This window comes from Acomys russatus, chromosome 11, assembly GCF_903995435.1.
Source record: "Acomys russatus chromosome 11, mAcoRus1.1, whole genome shotgun sequence".
In the NCBI taxonomy this organism is placed as follows: domain Eukaryota; kingdom Metazoa; phylum Chordata; class Mammalia; order Rodentia; family Muridae; genus Acomys; species Acomys russatus.
The window spans coordinates 1136899-1156184 of NC_067147.1; the positions used below are offsets into that span (position 1 = coordinate 1136899).

The 19286-nt window shown below is 42.2% G+C and overlaps 1 pseudogene; it reads right to left on the minus strand.

Moving 5' to 3' along the window:
* LOC127195264 (tubulin alpha-1A chain-like) overlaps positions 1 to 17231 on the minus strand; it is a 70650-nt pseudogene extending 53419 nt beyond the window's left edge.
* Positions 17232 to 19286: the final 2055 nt, after the last annotated feature.

Sequence of the window (19286 nt, forward strand, 5' to 3'; positions counted from 1 at the left end):
AGTTTTCTGTGGAAGGCACGGACACACAAAAGAATCTAACCAAGTCTAAGAGAATTGGGACAGGCTGACCTCCAACAGAATTTCCAGATTAAAGAACATGAAGAAGGCAGATCTGAGAAAAGTGCTTTTCCAACTGGCCTCTGGTTCCATTCTTCTGGGTGGATGCCTGAACATAAGTGATGCTCAGAGTAGGTAATCTTCCCCCACAGGAGCAGGGAGGGGAGCTTTGCCTAACAGTAAGAGCTGTAAGAGCAGTGCTAAGTCGTGTCTCAGGTTGCTTCTGCACATCATGCAGTGCTGGGTACCAATGTTCTGGCCATAGCTGGCCCACTGAGAGAGATGACTGGGCAGGCCTGGACTCGCCTGTCCAACAGAGCTTATGTGAATGCTTCCTAGTGAGACAGCCTGCTGCCTGTCTCTGGGCTGATTTTTCTTGTTATCAGTCTAGCATGCTGTGGAAGCAGGGGGTCCCAGCTTCCTGCTAAGCCTTCAATCACTTCTACTACTGACTCTCCCCAGGGATCAGCCTGTCCTTTAGTTTTCATCACAAGCTAGGAGATTGCTTAACCAGCTCCTCTTTAAAAATCCACGCTGCACATAAGGAAACACAAAACCAACTTCTCTGCTAGTGGCTAGTTGACTGTGTAGACCATTTAGAATCTTGTGTATGGTACTTGCATAGCTTAATAGATCCCATGCACAGATAAAGCAGAGAAAAAAGCAGTAAAGGATGTCTTAGGACCTTTGTTTAATGGCATTTATCTGACAATACCTGAACTTAAAAGGTGATGAGTGTGTGTGTGTGTGTGTGTGTGTGTGTGTGTGTGTGTGTGTGTGTACGCGCGCACATGGAAGTCAGCCCATATATCTACATGTACAGAAAGTAAAGGAAGGAGAGAGGAGAAAGGAGGAGAGAGAGAGAGGTGGAGAGAATTAAGCAAGCATCAGAGAATCTGCTGAAGGTATCAGGGAGGAATTGGACTTTTGAGACACTGGCTTAGCAAGGTCAATGCTGAAAGAATAAAATCTTCTTCTCACCTTTTACTTCCCAGATGATGTCCTATAACATCTCAAAGCCATAAGAAGAGAACTGTGCACAGGTCACAGCCATCCAGCGTAGTCAGGGAAGGGTGAGGCAGGCGAGGCCTGAGGACCGAATGGACACTTCCTCAGCCGAGGCCAGCCAGCTCTTCTAACAACCTTTGTCTGTTTTCACCATCCCACATATGTTCATTGCATAATAACTTCCTTCTGAAGACTTGTGTCTTTGAGGCTGCCAGAGAGAGGGAGCTGGGGCAGGTGCCGTGCTTGAAGATGTTTCTTTCTGGTAGACATCAGTAGCACTTACCTTTTGACAGGTGATAACCCTAGCCCTTCTCTCTCCTGAACACTCATATACTCTGACCTTAGATTTCCCCTGGAGCTGCACTGAAGATGATAATACTCCAAGGCTCAGTTTCTTATAATTGTCCACTCTAGTTCTTGATCTCGCCTATGAATCTTCTGTTACTGCATGTTGGTCTGATATGGTTGCTCTCTTCCTTACAGTCTGGAAGCATCTGGTATCAGACCCTCATATTCCCACTTCCATGCTCCAAATGGTTTGATTCCATCTTAAACATCAAACTATGGATGTTACAGCCTGCAAACCTGGGAGGTTCGGTGACCCGCAGGCTTCACCCATCTCTGTGCTATTCCCTTCTTAGAGTCACTCTGGTGACTACGTCTTGGGAGGTGAGGCTGTTCCCTTAAACACCCAGGATGACCTCATCTGCTTAAAGAAAATCTTCACCTTGCCTGCCCCTCTCTGCTAACCATTCTAGGTACCCCCGTTGGCCTTGATCTCCCTGCAGCAACAAAGGAAACCTTTCCTCTTTCTTGAGCTATCTGCCACTGCGAGCTTTGGTTTGATTTGCTTTAGGGGGCTCTGTCATCTGGTTTGATGTTTCACATATGTCACTCAAGCCTCCGGACTAGAGGCACGTCCACGTTCCCAGTTGTACTTCCTTATTTTTACATTCATACCACTACGCTTTTCTCATTTGGCTCTTTTGGGCTTTTGATTTCCTACCCCTTGACAAGAAAATAGATTTTGGTGGGATGTTGTTGCTGTTGTTGCTGTTTTAGGGGATGGCTAAGTCATGTGCTGTGGTTTGAATATTGTTGGAATCTCTAAAGACTCATGTATTTAAACCTTGGTCCCCAGGGTGGCACTGTTGGGAGGCAGTGTAGCCTGATGTGAAGTCTTCAGGTAACTGAGGATATGTCACTGAGAGTCTAGTTTCTCTTTATGGCTTGTCGGGCAAGTGGTTTGCTCCACTGTGTACTTTTTCTGTGATGTGTCTCTTTGGCCAGAGACCCAAAACAATAGTTTTGCCTGATTTTAGAGTGGCACCACCGGAACTATTGAGGCAAAATGTACCTTTCTCTTTAAAAGGCAGTTGTCTGTGCTGTTATTTGTGCATAGTAACACTACTCTCACTAATACATGGATTCCAGACCCACACCTCTCCTGATGCTTAACAGTGATGAGTCTCAGTGGCACTGTGGAGGGTTAAGGATCCTTTCAGTGATTTTCGTCTTCATGCTCTTTCATTTCACAAAATCCACACTGCCATCTTAGAATGAGGAGGTCTTTAAGCGAGCTGTAAGCTTGTGTGTGTAGCTTTAATGTATCTTTGCATTGATATATTAAATGCATCATTTAGAATGTCTCACATTATTTTGTATTCTGAAAGGAAAATGTCCCTCAGATGTGAAAGATAGCACACAAGTTAAGTGCTTCTGACAGCATCGTATAGCATGTGTGGGAAGTCACAATTTGGAGACGTCACCTGGCACTTCCTGAGTGCATACTGAATTTTGAGATTTCTCTCCTTATATAAATGGTTTTACCTAACAAATGATTTAGAAATAGCCTCAGATAAAAGAGAAATTCATATTCAAGAGAAACCATGAAATTATCTGGGTACCTTTTTCAGGGTAGGAATTAGAGTGGTTGGGGCTTCCTTTTTCTTCCTTTTTTTTATTTTTTATTTTTAAAGAAAATTCTCTTTAGATATCCCTGGCTGTCCTGGAACTCATACAGATCCATTTGTCTCTGCCTCTTGAATGCTGGGATTAAAAATAGGTATCACTGTGCCCAGTAGTGAGCTCGTGGTTTTTAATTAGAAATCTCCTATAATATGTTCCTACAATTGTCTGCAAAATGTAATCCATATTTTGCACAGTTCTTTTTTTCTTTCTCTTTTCTTTTTTTTTTTTTTTTTTTTTTTTTTTTTTTTTTTTTTTTTTTTTTTGGTTTTTGGCGACAGGGTTTCTCTGTGTAGCCTTGGCTGTCCTGGACTGACTCTGTAGACCAGGCTGCCCTCAAACTCACAGCGATCCACCTGTCTCTGCCTCCCAAGTGCTGGGATTAAAGGCGTGTGCCACCATCGCCTGGTTTGCACAGTTCTTTATAAGGGACACAAGCATAAGAGATGCTGGCTTTAAAATGGATGTTTGAATGCTTGGATTATGTCCAGCCCCTCATTATTGACTTTTTCTCTGGTAGTTTGTTATAATCTTACCTTCGTCACTGCATTGCCATAGTCATCTCTGCCATTTCTACTAGTTATGAATGATTCCTATCCCAACCAAAGGCTCACTTCAAACTAGCTACCAATAATAAACATCATAAACTCTTACAGGAATTTCTTAATCATGATGGGCTGAAGCTGCTTTACTCGGCACCCATACTACATCTTTACAAGGAAAGACAGGCAGATGCTTTATCCTTGTTTCATATTCACGATGATGTAGGTGGAACAATTCCTTGCTCCTAAGAAATGTACATCAGATCAGAATAACTGTAGAGGTTAAGTATCTAGTAAGGAGGGGAGGCCTGCACATATAGATGAACCAACCAAGGATATTGCAAGCAGACAACCTAGACCCCTTGTTCAGATGTTGATGGACAGCCATTCTCCATGTGGGGAGGGTAGACCAGGGAATGCCTCTGACATGAACTACGGTGCCCCCAATTTGAGCACTTCCTCTTGGTGGGGAGGCCCAGCATGCAGAGGAAAGGGAAGCAGGCTATCCTGCTGAGACCTGATCGACTGTGGTCAGCTGGTGGGAGAGAAAGCCTCTCCTCATCCCTGTCTCCTTGCCCTGTTAGAGGTCAAGGGGAGGGGACTAGGGCAGAAAAGGGAGGGAGGGTGAGAATGGGAAGATACGAGCGAGGGGATAGCAACTGGGATGTAATGTAAATAAATTATAATAAATAACAAAAGTTTTAAAAGTAGTAAGGGACAAAGGGAAGAAATGCTTTCCCCACGGAAGGAGAAATAGAATATAGTTGTATAAAAAAAAAAAAAAAAAAAAAGAGGGGGCTGGAGAGATGGCTCAGAGGTTAAGAGCACTGCCTGTTCTTCAAAAGGTTCTCAGTTCAATTCCCAGCAACCACATGTGTGTGCAAGCAGAACACCGTATACATAATAAATAATAAATCTTTAAAAAAATAAAGAGAAGAAAAGGAAACTAGGCTCAAAGGAGGAGGGGGATTGGAGGGCAGGGTAAAGGAGGAAATACTAGGAGAAACAACTGATACCAAAGGCCTTTTGAGAAGCTATATGGGAACTTACTATTGCAGAATTTAAATGGAGTCACCATATAATAGGGGAGCAAATGCTCCTGCTAGACATCTTACACCACTAAGTAAAACCTCCAATGCCAGGAATGAGTTATGAGCTATATTTTATTATGTTGTTGGCCAAGGAGGTCCAGTAGAGTCGTCCTTCAGATATAATAGACTGTTGCCAAGGCCCTTGGATTCCATTTACAGCCTGACAGCAAGTCTCTGTTGTTGAAGACATTACGTACTTATATCATCAAACATGGAGAAATCAAGCTAGTGCCCAGCAGAAGCTTTATCCCTACTCAATAGAATTCATGGTGCTAAAAAGTATGATACACACTTCCACAGGAGTAAAGTAAACATAAATATCATTTAGCTACCAACCCTATGGCCAACAACAGATACCTGCTTTCAAGATATACTGGTGTAACAGTGGCACAAATGTTGTTGGGGGTAACCAACTACTTTGTTGTTGTTGCTTGAGACAGGGTTTCTCTATGTAACCTTGTCTCTCCTGGAACTCACTCTGTAGACCAGGCCGGCCTTGAACTCACAGCGATCCATCTGCCTCTGCCTCCTGAGTGCTGGAATTAAAGGCATGCGCCACTACACCCGGCTTACTTTTTTTTTAAGAAATTGATTTAAAGCCACGTCATGAGATAAAACACATACCTGACACCAATAAAGTGATCAAGAACCTGAGACTAGATAGGTCATGAGCCTAGAGGAAAGCATAGCAATAAAATGACTTCTAGTGATATAAAGTTATACTCCATAGATCAGTATATTACCAGCCCTCATCAGAGAAGGTTCTTTTTTCAGTAGATGGTAATTAACACAGACACCTAAAACTGTACAATGTGCAGAGAGTGAAGACTTTGGAGCACTCAGCCCTAAATGTGATGTCTCCATCAAACCCCTTCCATCATGGTTCAGAGATTCACAGAAGAGGTAGAAAGGTTGTAGGAGCCAGAAGTGGTGGATGATTCCAAGGGAACACCAGCGTCCAGACACTGCAGTAGGGTTGATCCATGCACGGACTCAGAGACTGAAACAGCATTACAAGACCTGCACAAGTTTAAACCAGATAAAATCCCAGCGCCGCAGAGAAGTAGACACAGAGCTCTGCCCCTTATCAAGAAGCTATCTGCTTGTGATTAGAGCACTGGCTGCTCTTCCAGAGGAATGGGTTTAATGCTCAAGACTGACATGGAAGTTCACACCTGTCTGTGACTCTAGTTCCAGCGGATCCGACACCCTCACACAGACATACATGCAGGCAAAACACCATTGTACATAATTTTTTAAAAATCCTAATTTAAAACAGAAGCTATTAGCAATTGATACTTGCGGGGAGACAAAAATCATTTTTCCCCAATGGAATGATACTAGAGGGTAGTCTTACTACACACTGCAGGGTAGTCCTACTACACACTGCAGGGTAGTCCCACTATACACTGTAGGGTGGTCCCACTACACACTGCAGGGTAGTCCCACTACACACTGCAGGGTAGTCCCACTATACACTGCAAGGTAGTCCCATTACACACTGCAGGGTAGTCCCACTACACACTGCAGGGTAGTCCCACTATACACTGCAGGGTAGTCCCACTACACACTGCAGGGTAGTCCCACTACACACTGCAGGGTAGTCCTACTACACACTGCAGGGTAGTTCCACTATACACTGTAGGGTGGTCCCACTACACAATGCAGGGTAGTCCCACTACACACTGCAGGGTAGTCCCACTATACACTGCAGGGTAGTCCCACTATACACTGCAGGGTAGTCCCACTACACACTGCAGGGTAGTCCCACTACACACTGCAGGGTAGTCCCACTACACACCGCAGGGTCATCCTACTACATAGTGGAGGGCAGTCCCATGGATGGGAGTAGTTGGCCAGCACAAAACTGACTGCCTAATCTTTGTGTGATTTTTGGGTATATTTTTGGCTTATTCTTTTTTATTTGTTTTAGATTTTCTTTTTCTTTCTTTTTTGTTTAGAGAGAGCGAGGGAGAGAGGGGGGGGTGCACAAACGTGAATTTGGACAGGTAGGCAAGTGAGGAGGCTCTGGTAAAAATTGGGAATAGGGAAAATATAATCAAAACATATTATATAAAATTATATTTAATTAAAAAGAGAAAGATATATGCTCCTCGGGTGGCAAAATAGCTCAGAGAGTAAAGGCATTGTTGCTAAACTTGATGACCTGAGCTCAATCCCTCCTCCTATATGACAGAAGGAGAGAATTGATTCCATAAAGGTGTCTTCTAAACTCCACACTTACACACCTACACACACATACATACATCATACATACATACTTACACACACACACAGATATATATGTATATATATATATATATATATATGTACATACAGACAGACAGACATGCATCTACAAGGAATGGTAGAAATAGAAGATAGTATGTTTTTGTGTTGTCGTGTATGTGTGAGTATGAGCATATGTGCTTATTATAGACATGTATGTGAGCATGTGGAGGCCAAAGGTTGACATTATGTGTCTCTCCTCAATCATTCTCCATCTTTATGTTTTTAAAAACTGGATATTTCATTGAAGCTGAAGGTCATCAGTTTGACTAGGCTGGTTGGCCAATGGCCTGTCTTTGCTGCCATCCCCCTCAAGGCAGAGGTCACAGGCACTTTACTGGCTGAGCCAGCACTCAGATCTCACTTTAAAATTTTAAATGAAAGAATAAATCTAGCCAATGACTATTAATGACTGCTAAAGCTCAGCTGATGGAACACTGTAATGAGTAAATCTGTCTGATAATGCCTGAGCCTGTGTATCACACTCACTATCACATAAGAGGTGTGACATAACAGCAAGAGCATAGCCGACTTAAATTTTAACTCTCTAAACTTAACAACCAGTGTACAGAAACGCACACACAGAAGAACACATTGAAAACATCATGATCAGTGTGTGGAGGTACATGTCTGCAAGTCCAGCAGTAGGAAGGTTAAGGCAAGAGCACTGCGAGGTGGAAGTGAGGCTGGGTTACGCAGTGAGTCCCAGGAAACTCTAGGCTGCATAGTGAGACCTTGTCTCCAAAACCAAACCAAAACCACAATAGCAAAATAAAAGATGTCATGAATGTGCAATGTGAATCAGGAGGGTGGCAAGTTCTCTGAAGCAAACAAGATGTTTTTTTCTTATCAGATAAAATAGAAGAATTTTTTTTAAAGTTGTGCAGGGAAAAGAGAGAGATCAATAGTTTAAGAGACCAAATACAAATAGCCAAAGCACTATGAATGCAACATATATATATATATATATATATATATATATATATATATATATATATATATGTGTGTGTGTGTATTTCCTGATTGTTTCATGGTTCTTTTTGCTGTAGGTAGTTAATTGTATATATGTGTAATAATATAATTGTATGTGTAAAAAATTTAATAAAAAATTAAAAAATTTAAAAAGGGACTTAACAGACTTATCAGATAATACAGTTTGAGCCTTGTTTGAACTCTGATTTGGAAAAAAAGAATTTACTGCATTTTATTTATTTATTTATTTATTTATTTATTTATTTATTTATTGTGTGTGTGTGTGTATGTGTGTGTGGGTGCATGTGTGAAAGAGAGGGAATAACTTGTTCTTTCCTTCCACCATGTGGGTTAAAGGCTTGATCTCAAGTTTGTCAAGCCTGCTGGTAAGCACCTCTCACTGGCCCATGAAAAAATGTGAGTAGTTATAAGCCCATGTAGAAAACTTTAATGGTAATAGGAACTTGAACGTATCAAAGATGATGATGAGTACCTTTCAGGGATAGTTTTTGAAATGATTATGAATAAAATTATATGCTGAACATGGTAGTTCTTCTTCAGAACTCACTCCTTCAGAAGCTCAAGGCCAGCCTCTGCTACATAAGTTTGAGGCCAGCCTGGGTAGCATAGAACCCTATATCAAAAATATGTACATGGCTGCATGTGGTGGCATGCACTGTTAATCTCAGCACTCATTAGGTAGAGTCTTTGTGAGTTTAAATCCAGTCTGGTGTACACATTGAGTTCCAGGCCAGCCAGTGCTACACAGTGAGACCTTGTTTTGCTGTGGTTTTAAATGTACACCAATGTCTTGGGTTTCCTCTCATATAATCCACTACATAAAAAAAAATTCACATTAGTGTATTGTAGAATAAGAATTGCTAGAGTTTCCTTCTCCAAGTGAGAAACTGTCTTATGAAAGTGTGAAGCCAGCTGCATCAAAGCAGATTGAAAAGTCATAGCATTTGCTCACTAGAGTCCCTCCTCTCAGCACAGCACGGCATAATCAAGGATCCACCCATGGTAGCTGACCTTAGAGCACATAACTATAGTTTCAGCACTCAAGAGCCTGAGGCCAGAGGCTTACACGTGTGAAGTCAGCATGGGCTACTTTAAGAGACTCTGTCTCAAAACAAACAAATGACAACAGCATAAATCTCTTTGAATTCCCACTGCTCCCTGGGGGAAAACATGAAGAGTAGAAATTATATCTAACATTTTGTCCAATCAAGGGACCACTAAAACAATTGACGATGAAATTCTCAGAGCACTGGGATTAGATGGTTCTGAGAATGATGGTGACCCGTACCACAAGGGAGCTCCTGAGGAGAAACTGGCAGCATCCTTCAGTTGGGAGATGAGACAGGTGTACCAGCCCAGGGAGCACATAGCCCAGAAAAGACTCAAAACAGCCTCAAGTCCCTGGTCAGACTGATAGGTGAAAATTTGTCCTGTATGGAACCAAACTACACAAACAAGAACTGACTCATTTTTCACATCAGAAGGCTCTAATAGAAGACCAAAAAAAAGAACAGTGAATATTGTCCTATCGAAGGAGCACATTAAGTCTCTAGAAGATGACTCCAAATACATATAAAGTTCAGAAAGGTAATTAAAATAGACATTATTAGGATGCTCAGTGACCTAAGAGCTCAAGTAAACATCAAGCGACAGAAATTCTGGAGCTGAAGATTCTAAAACTGAACTGAAAAATTCACCACAGGAATAAACATTAAACTTGAGCAAGTGAAATGAGCAAAGTCAAAAAAAGGACATTCAAAATTACTGAATGAAGCCAAGCCTGGTGGTGCACCTCTTTAATCCCAGCACTCAGGGAGACAGAGGCAGGCGGGTTGCTGTGAGTTTGAGGCCAGCCTGGTCTACAAAGAAAGTCCAGGATAGCCACGGCGACACAGAGAAATCCTATCTCAACAAACAAACAAACGGAAAAAGATTCTTGAGTGACATGTCTGAGAACCACAGAGGTAGATTAAAAAGGTGAAGGCAGCCTCAGGCACATTGGGATATCCTCACTCAGACAAACACGTGCATCATGTGAGTTCCAGAATGAGAGGAAAGAGAGAAATGGCCAAAGAGCTAATCTAAAGAAATGGAATCCAAGACCTCCCCAATTCTGAAAGAAAGAAAATTAGATCTCCAAATCAGGAAAGTCAAAGGACTTCTACAAAGAGCACAAGCCCAGAACATTCCCACACTGACACTCAGTCTAACCAAGCAGCCAAGAAGCTGAGACAGGGGTTGCTAGTGAGAGGAGCAGCCTGTACACGAGGGAGTGCCTACAGGGTTGTTACCATATTTCTTAGCACAAACCTCCAAGGCTGGAAGAAAGTAGAACAGTATATTCACGCCTAAAGTGCTGCCTACCAAGAAGAGTCTGTTCTCTAAAATTACATGTCAAAAGTGAACACATAAAGCTTCGCAGATAAACAGCGGCTGAGAAACTCACTGACATCAGAACTCCTGTTAAGAAGCTAAAAGGAGTTCTTCAAGTACGAATGAAAAGATATTAAACAGCAAAATAATATTTTAAGATATAAAGCTCAGGGCTGGAGAGATGCCTCACTGGGTACTCTTCCAGAGGACCAGGGTTCAATTCTCGGCACCCATATGGCAGTACACAACTGTCTTTAAGTCTAATTCTAGAGGATCTGATACCCTCATACTGACATATATATAGGCAAAATACTAATGAACATGAAATAAAAATAAATCATTTAAAATATGAAATAAATCTCATCATTAAAGGCAAATATAATACAAACACCAGATATACTAGTGCATAAATCACTTGATAAAAAACTTTCTAAAACTAAATATGAAAAACTATAAAACCGTGTTAATGGAAAAAATGCCTCTGGTTATAACTTGTTACCTAACTGATATAAATTCTGTATGAGGGAAATGTGAAAGAATTGAGTGCTTGATAGAAGTTATCAGCTTAAAATGGGTTGTTACAGAATATTTTATAATAGCCTCATGGAAACCATTAAAAAATCTATATGGTAGATATATAGAAGGGAATGAAGAAATAATCAAGGAATCTTAGCACAAAGGAACAACAAAACACAAAGAAAAGCAATAAGTGAGGATAAGAGAAGACAAAATCACTATGGCAGGCAGAAATAGTAATTTCCAATCAAGTTTCTTTGAATTTAAATGAATTGAATTTTTCAATCAAAAGACATTAGAGAGTCTAAGTGAATAAAAAAAAAAAGAACTATTATGTTTTCTACAGAGATTTACCTCAAAATTTAAAATTAAGGACACAGCATGAGAGATGGCTCGGTTGTTAAAAGCGCTGGCTGCTCTCCCAGAGGACCTGAGTTTGGTCCCCAACACACACACTGGGCAGTTTACAACCACCTGTAAGTCCAGCTGCAAGGACTCTGCCACCCTTTCTACATTTCTCTCAGGTACCTGCAATCATGTGTAAACAGACACACATAAATAAAAAATGAAACAAATCTTAAAAAGAAAGAATTCAGGACACATATAAGCTGAAAAGAAAGGATAGAACGGTATTTTTCCATGTAAATAATAACCCAAGGGGCCTCACATGATGCAAAAAGGTTCTGTTTTAGAAACTGTTCAAAGGCAAAACTAGATGTTATATAATGATAAAAAGAGTAATTTCTTTAGGAAGATATTACAATAACAATGATGTTTGCTTCTAAAATCAGATCATTCAAACATTAAAAAACAAACATTGACAGAACTGTAGGGAAGCAGAGAGAATAGCAGAATTATATAAAACATTATAGTGGCTCATTTTCAATAATGAATAAAGAAAACAGGTAGAATGTTAGTAAGGAAGCAGCAGGCTTGACTCGCAGTACATGCCAGCTGGATCTAGCAGCCATACATGGCATGCCACACAACAACAGCAAAGTATACATTCTTCTTATGCATATAGAACATTCTCCAAGACAGACCATTGCTATGGCCACAAAACCTGTAGTCATATGTTCAGGATGACTGCAATCGTACCGAAAATCTTTTCCAGTGATCATGGGATACAATTAGAAATCAACGATAAAAGCAAAACTGGAAAATTTACAAATACATGAAAATTTAAAAATTCTTGAAGAGCTCAATGTTTCAGTGAGGAAACTTGCAAGGAGAGGGTATGAGGAAAGATAGGAGCCAAAGTAATCCCCAGGAAGAGCAAAGCTGGAGACCTCATACTTTTCAAAGTATTGCAAAGCAACAATAAACAAAACAGCATGGCATTGGCATAAAGATGGGTACAGGAAGTGGTGGAGTAACTGAGAGTTCACAAATATTCCCTGCGTAAATGTGGCTAAATCACTGGCAAGGTTATCCAAGACCACACAGAGAGATAGGCCCTTCAGCAATGCTGCTGGGAAGCCTGGCACCATAGGCCAAAGCAGAACAGCAAGGCACTCATCTCCTGTCATGCACACAAATTAACTGAAAAAAAAAAAAAAAAAAAAAAAAAAAAAAAAAAAAGACCTAAAGATAAGATTTGACACTATAAAACTCCTACACAAACCTTAGAGGTAGACATCACAGTGTTGGCTTTGGCAATGGTTTCTTGGGTCTGACACTAACAGTAAAGATAACTTCCTGGGAGTAAACCATACTTGAAAACTTCTGTATAACTAGGGAAGCAATCTGTGAAGAAAATGACAACCTTCAGGGTAGGAGAAAGTGTCTGCAAGCTGTATACCTCAGAGCAGCCTGAGCAAGGCGTAACAAAGAACTCCCAGGGCTCACTAGCGTAAGACCAAAAGCTCCGTGTTTAAAAAGGAGTAGTTAAGATTTGATATTTCATAACTGTGTAGACAGAGTGTATTTTCAAGTCTTTAAAAACAAATAATTATTTTTTTTCTCTCTTAAAAAAAAAAATAAAAAGGAGTACTTACTCCCAAAATAGATTACACACATGGCAATAAGTTTTCTCCAAATAGACATATGAATGGCAACGAACACACAAAAAGACATCATCATTAGTTACAGTAATCAAAACCATAATGAGCTATCACCTGTAAGATGGATACTACAAAATCAAGAAGGAATGAAGAGCTGGGCCTAGTGGCACATATTTGTAATGCCAGATATTTGGAAGTTTGAGGCCAGAGAATTATAAATTCAAAAGTTCCCTCGGCTACAGAATGAATTTAAGACTAGTCTGGACTATTTCAGAGACCCTATCTCAAAATAAAACATAAGATAGGTTAGGATTAGGAAGATAGGTAAATGGTAGAATGCTTACCTAGAGTATATAAGGGGGGTATCTAGGGGTATCTAGAATCCCCAATACTGTGAAAAGAAAGGGCAGAAGAGAAAAATGTAGGCGCACACACACACACACACAGAGAGAGAGAGAGAGAGAGAGAGAGGGAGGGAGGGAGAGAGGGAGGGAGGGAGGGAGGGAGAGAGAGAGAGAGAAATACTGCACAATCTCACGTTTATGAGTTTATCTAAAGTAACCGAACTCATGGATATAGAGAAGAAAGTGGACCTCTGGAAGAGCAGACAGTGCTCTTAATCTCTGAGCCATCTCTCCATAAGCGTACATAGTTGGAAGAAGTAAATCAGAACTGGAATAATATCTGCAGATGACTTTAAAACTTTTATGATTTCAACATAGTAATTTTAAAATGTTTTTATTAGCATGTATGATGCACAATTACATAATAATAATGGATTTTATGATGGTGTTTCCTTCTATGTACATAATTTTTTTTTTTTTAAACATATCCACTCCTATTAACCTTCGTATCCTCAGTGATGTTCTTACTCTTTCCCAGCTAGTCACTGCTCTACCTTCATATTTTTGGGCTTTTCTTTGTTTTTGTTTTTTTTTGACCTGATAAGTTTCAACAGGGTTGTTTCTGGAAGCATGGGTGTGGGGGTGCTTACAAAAGCATAGGCACCTTACCAGTAGCTACGCTCCAAACTTCTCTCTTCTGGCAGCCATGTCCTCTACTGTGTGGAATGGGCCACGTTTTGCACAGGAAATCACAGCTGTGAGTTCAAGAGTACAGCCTCCACTTCAAGTCTAGAGGACAATATTCCCAACACACCTCTTCTACTAATATTGGCATTCTCTTCTCTTCTACAGTTTTCCCGGAACTTGGATGGGGCGATGCAGATGTTCCATTTGGAAGTAGGCATTCAGTAATGATCAATTATTCTGATCTGTTTGCTCAGTCGTAAGTCTCTGAAATTAATACTGTAGATTGCAAAGCTGAGGGTAGCATTTATCTAAGGGCATAAACTATTTTTACAAAAGGTGATCTGATAGGCACATTATAGTCTGTTTGGCGAGACAACACCAGTGGCTTCTCTATTAGGGCTCATGAATTTTCGAGCTGTGTGTTTTCCACCAGGTTTATAGTAACAGACATGAAGTCCCAATGAGCAGATTGTAAATCCAATAAGAAATAGGTTGATTAGCCAACAATAGACTTGCCATTATCTCACCAATAGGCACTTTTTCTTCTGCCACATCAGTGTAGCCCCTAAAGTCCACAGCTCAGTGACACTACTGATGACACTCTCCCCAGCAGCTTGCATATATTGTCTGACACAAACGGGACAGTCAGCAAGGAAGACACTCCCAGCCTTGTTCCCATAACTAAAGCACAAACTTGCTTACCATCTAGTTCTGATGGACAAGCAGGACAGTGTCAACTGGCTGTATTATTTGGAGAGCTTCAGGGGTCTCACTGATGAATAGCTTCCAGGAAAGTAGCTCACCCTTCGCATGAGGATTTTTATTTAATATCCTATGGCTTCTGAGAAGATGCTGATGTGGTTGAAGTTCTTATAAAACAAATAAAAAGAAAATGCCAAACTCTGCTCTCTTACTTACTATGTGACATTATGTTGTTATTCCTTGTCATGAACTTTCCTCCAGCCTAGAGTTTGAAACACCACATCTTTCAAACTTTTTAAGATTGTAAGAGCCCTTGGAATACTTATGTCTTTAAACCAAGCTTGTTCACATGCATCCTGAGGGACAAATGCATCTCAGGATATCTCTGAGTGTGGCCCGACTCAAAATTGTAAACTTATATAAGACATTGTGAGGTCGTCGTTGTCATCATCATCATCGTCATCATCGTCATCATCATCAACCTCTCTAACTCAATTTCAAAGTTCTGTAGCATGAACTTTGCTGATGACCATATTCTATCACAACGTCCAAAGATCTGAAACAGCCAGAATCCTCAGCTAGTGCTTGGGAGTAACTCTGGGTTAGATAACATTGCTCTGGCTTTAGTTGGCCCCATTAAATTGCATGTTGAAATTTATTCTCTGTTGTAAAGTATTAACAATCACACTGTGCTCTTTGGAGATGCATCTTTTGGGATGAAGTTAATTGAGGTCAGAAGAGTGAGACCCTAACAGTGGCTGTGGCTTTGTAAGAAGTATGCCAAGCTAGCATACTTGCTCTGCTCCACCATTAGATGGTGTCCTCCACACTGAGGAGCAATAGGAAAGTGCTCACCAGGTGCTGAGCAGAGGGCAGTACCATGCTAGTGAATGCAGAACTACAAATGACATGAATTTCTTTTTCTTGATAAACTCCTAAGAAGTGGTATTCAGTTATTACAAATAAAAACAGATTAAGATAAACTGCTAACTAGTCAGTGGACTTGGTGTCCACTCAGTAAGTGGGGGTTTCCTTTCTTCTGTAGGCTTAACACACTTTTATTCTCAGATAAATACTGAAATGTTTAAAATTGTATTTGGCTCTTGACTAGAAATAAGCAAAATGGTTAGCAAGAACCCAGCAACAGTTAAGAGTTTGCATATTCGCCTCCAGCGGTGTGCTTTCATCTGCAGATTGTCTCATACTGTCCATAGCCATGTTCTAGTAGTTTGATGTCAAAGAGATGGAAAATATCCATTTGTGTGTGTGTGTGTGTGTGTGTGTGTGTGTGTTCATATTCATGCATCTGTGTAGGAGGATGTGTGTGTGCATGTGTGTGTAGAAGCCAGAGGTTGATATTGGGCACTTTCCTCAATTACTCTTCACCTTGTTTTTTTTTTTTTTTTAAATTGGTTCATTGTGAATTTCACATTACGCACCCCAATCCCACTCATCTCTGCCTTCCCTCATACCTCCCTCCATGTGTGTAACCTCTCCCCCGACAACAGAGGAAACAAATCATAGTGTAAGCTGTAGTGTGTTACAGTGTGTCCCACAGTGTACTCTTTTTTCCATACTTCTTTGTTTGCAGATGTTCACTGCAATGAGTCCTTGGTTTGGTACGAGGCCCCTGGCCTCTGCTAAACTATCAATACTGGACCCTCACTGGGACCCTCTCAGATAGCCTGTTGTCGTCCTGTGACATGGAGATTCTGTAGTTTTCTATCTGTATGCACTCCTTCATGCACTCCTGCAGTTCAGCAATGGGGTAGATGTTGGGGTGGGCCAATTCAAATCCTTGATCTAGGCCTGAAAAGCATCTGAGCTGGTCACCCCTCCAGCTCTCCCATGCTCACACCACAGGACGAGCTCTCTTGCCCTGCTCTGGCTGCCCGGCCCATCTAATGCTGCTACCAGCAAGGGGGCAGAGCCAATATTCTGGATCTCATGCCCTCAGGGTTAGAGTGAGTCTAGCTCATCAGAGCCCAAGCCACAAGGGCCAGGAGAGGTACAGGATGCTCTCTCCCAAGTGCTGTAGCAGGTGAGGGTCTGGGATGGACCTTCTGCTCTCACATCTTCGGCTGGTTCTCCACGTAGGATAGGTGGTAAGGGATGAGGGAGGGGAGGGGACATCTCTCCCTTGTGTGTGCTACTACACAGCAGACAAGACTCATGGTCTACTCTCTTGTTGCTCATACCTTCTGGGTTGGCTCACCAGCAATCGCCACATCCTGGGGCAGCTCTACTGTACTGCCCAGGTGATGTGCAGTGCCTATTCTCTTGTTCTCATGATCTCAGTCCAGGTCTCCAGTCCACAGCAGGTGGTGGAGGACAAAATGGATGAGAGGGGGATTTCTCCCTTGCAGATGTCACCATACAGCAGACAACAGGCAGGCCTGGCTCTCCCATGCTCCTGCCATCTATCTGGGCTTGCTCACCTGCAACCTCCACATCCAGGGCCAGCTCTGCTGTACTGCCCAGGCAAGGTGTAGGGCCTGCTCACTTGAGTGCTGCAGTGAGGGACAGGAACAGCTCTCCCACTCTGATGACTTTGGGGCTAGGTCTCTTGCCTGCTGTTGGTGGCAAGGGCGAGGAGGTAAATCTCTCCCTTGTCCATGTCACTGCACTGCAGATAAGTTGTGGAGCCAGCTCTCCCATGCTCACACCCTTGTAGCTAGCTCACCCACAACTCCCCAAACCAGGTGAGAGGTAGGACCAGTTCTGCACAGCCTTCAGACATCAACATGTCCCCAGGTGGCAGCCCAGACCAGGGACACCAGCCTAGCCTTTGGGGGTGGCAAATCCCTGCTGCTGCAGGACCATGGACCCAGATGTAGCCCCTGGTGGCAGCACAGGCCAGGACCCCACCATGGTCCCAGATGGCATTTCCAGCTACTCATACCATGCCATTCCTCACCACCCTGGAGTCTGCAGTTCCGCCTCTCTTCAGTGTGTCTGCATCCTTCTGTTTCTCTTTCTTTTCCATTTCTCTACCAATGTGCTTGCTCCTTTTAGTGGCACTCTGGCCTCTGAGTGTTTTTAAGAGGGCTGTGCCTCACCAGTGCATTATGACACCGGGCGGGGTCATCAAGGGCGTGGTCTACCACACACATAGCCTGGCCTATGCAGCATCAGACTGGTGGTTATCTGAGGCTAGCTCCCAGTTTGGGCCCCATGGCACCAGGCTGGTGGTTGTCTTGGGCTCGTTGCTTGCCTAGGACCTCCAGGGTATCCCTATGAGGGGATCGTCTGCTTGGGGCTCACTCTGGTCTGGGGCCGTGGTACCAGACAAAGTTCGTCAGGTCTCTGCCTCAATCATTCAGATTTTCACAGGTATCCACCCTGTTTTTAATTTATTTTTTATATTTAATTTTATTAATTTATTCATTTTACATCTCAATGGTTATCCCATCCCTTGTATCCTCCCATTCCTCCCTCCCTCCCATTTTCCCCTTACTCCCTTCCCCTATGACTGTGACTGAGGGGGACTTCCTCCCCTTGTATATGCTCATAGGGTATCAAGTCTCTTCTTGGTAGCCTGCTATCCTTCCTCTGAGTGCCACCAGGTCTCCCATGCAGGGGACGTGGTCAAATGTAAGGCACCAGAGTTTGTGTGAAAGTCAGACTCCACTCTCCACTCAACTGTGGAGAATGTTCTGACCATTGGCTAGATCTGGGTAGGGGTTTGAAGTTTACTGCCTGTATTGTCCTTGACTGGTGCCATAATTTGAGCGGGACCCCTGGGCCCAAATCTGCCTATCATAATGTTGTTCTTGTATGTTTCTAGGATCCTCTGGATCCTTCTACTTTGCCATTCTCCCATGCTTCTCTCATCTAGAGTCCCAATAGGATGTCCTCCCCTCTGTCCCCTTTTCATAGTAAGTGAAGACTTTCATGGGACATGAGATTTGTCCTTTGTCAGTCTCAAACAGGTATATGTTGCATTCTGATTACCCTGTCTCCACCCCTTATCGCTTCTCTCTCCATCCTTACCAGTACCCCGACTCCTCTATGAATCCCCTTTCCCAGATTCATGGCTTTTTGGTTTTGTTTTGTGTTCCGTTCAGTTTAATCAGGGCCAACTGTGTGAGTGTTGGGTGGGACTGTCTACTGAAGCCTGGTAGAGTCACCAGTGGTTACGCAACTAGAAAATGACTCCCTTCGCTCTGACTCTATCAGCAGCCAGGAGCTCAGCATAAGGTGGAGGAGGGCATTCTGAGTCTCTCTTACCCACCTTAGTTTTTAATCCCTTAAGGATTCCATGCATGCAATTCAATGAAATCGGAGTCTATCCACCTCCACATTATCATATTATTATCATTCGCTGATTCAGCGATTCAGCTAGCCTGCCTGGCCAGGGAGGCCAGAGAGCACAAGCATCTTCCTGCCTTCCCCTCCCTGGCCCGGGATTATCTGTGCGCAGTGCTATTCCTGGCATTCAGATGAGTGTTGGTGATAGAATTTAGGTGTGCATGCTTTGGTCACAAGTATTTTAGCAAATGAGCCATTTCTTCAGCCCTCCAAATTTATCTATATTCACTTTTCAAGGATGAGGCATTGTATCACCAACAAAATTAGATAATCAATAAAATGTTCTTTTTTTTTCCTATATTTTAAACTTCAGAGCAAATGAAACACATTGTCATTTATCTCTTATTACAACTGAGATATGTCTTATATATAACAATGCTTAAAGACTGTTAAATATGAAAT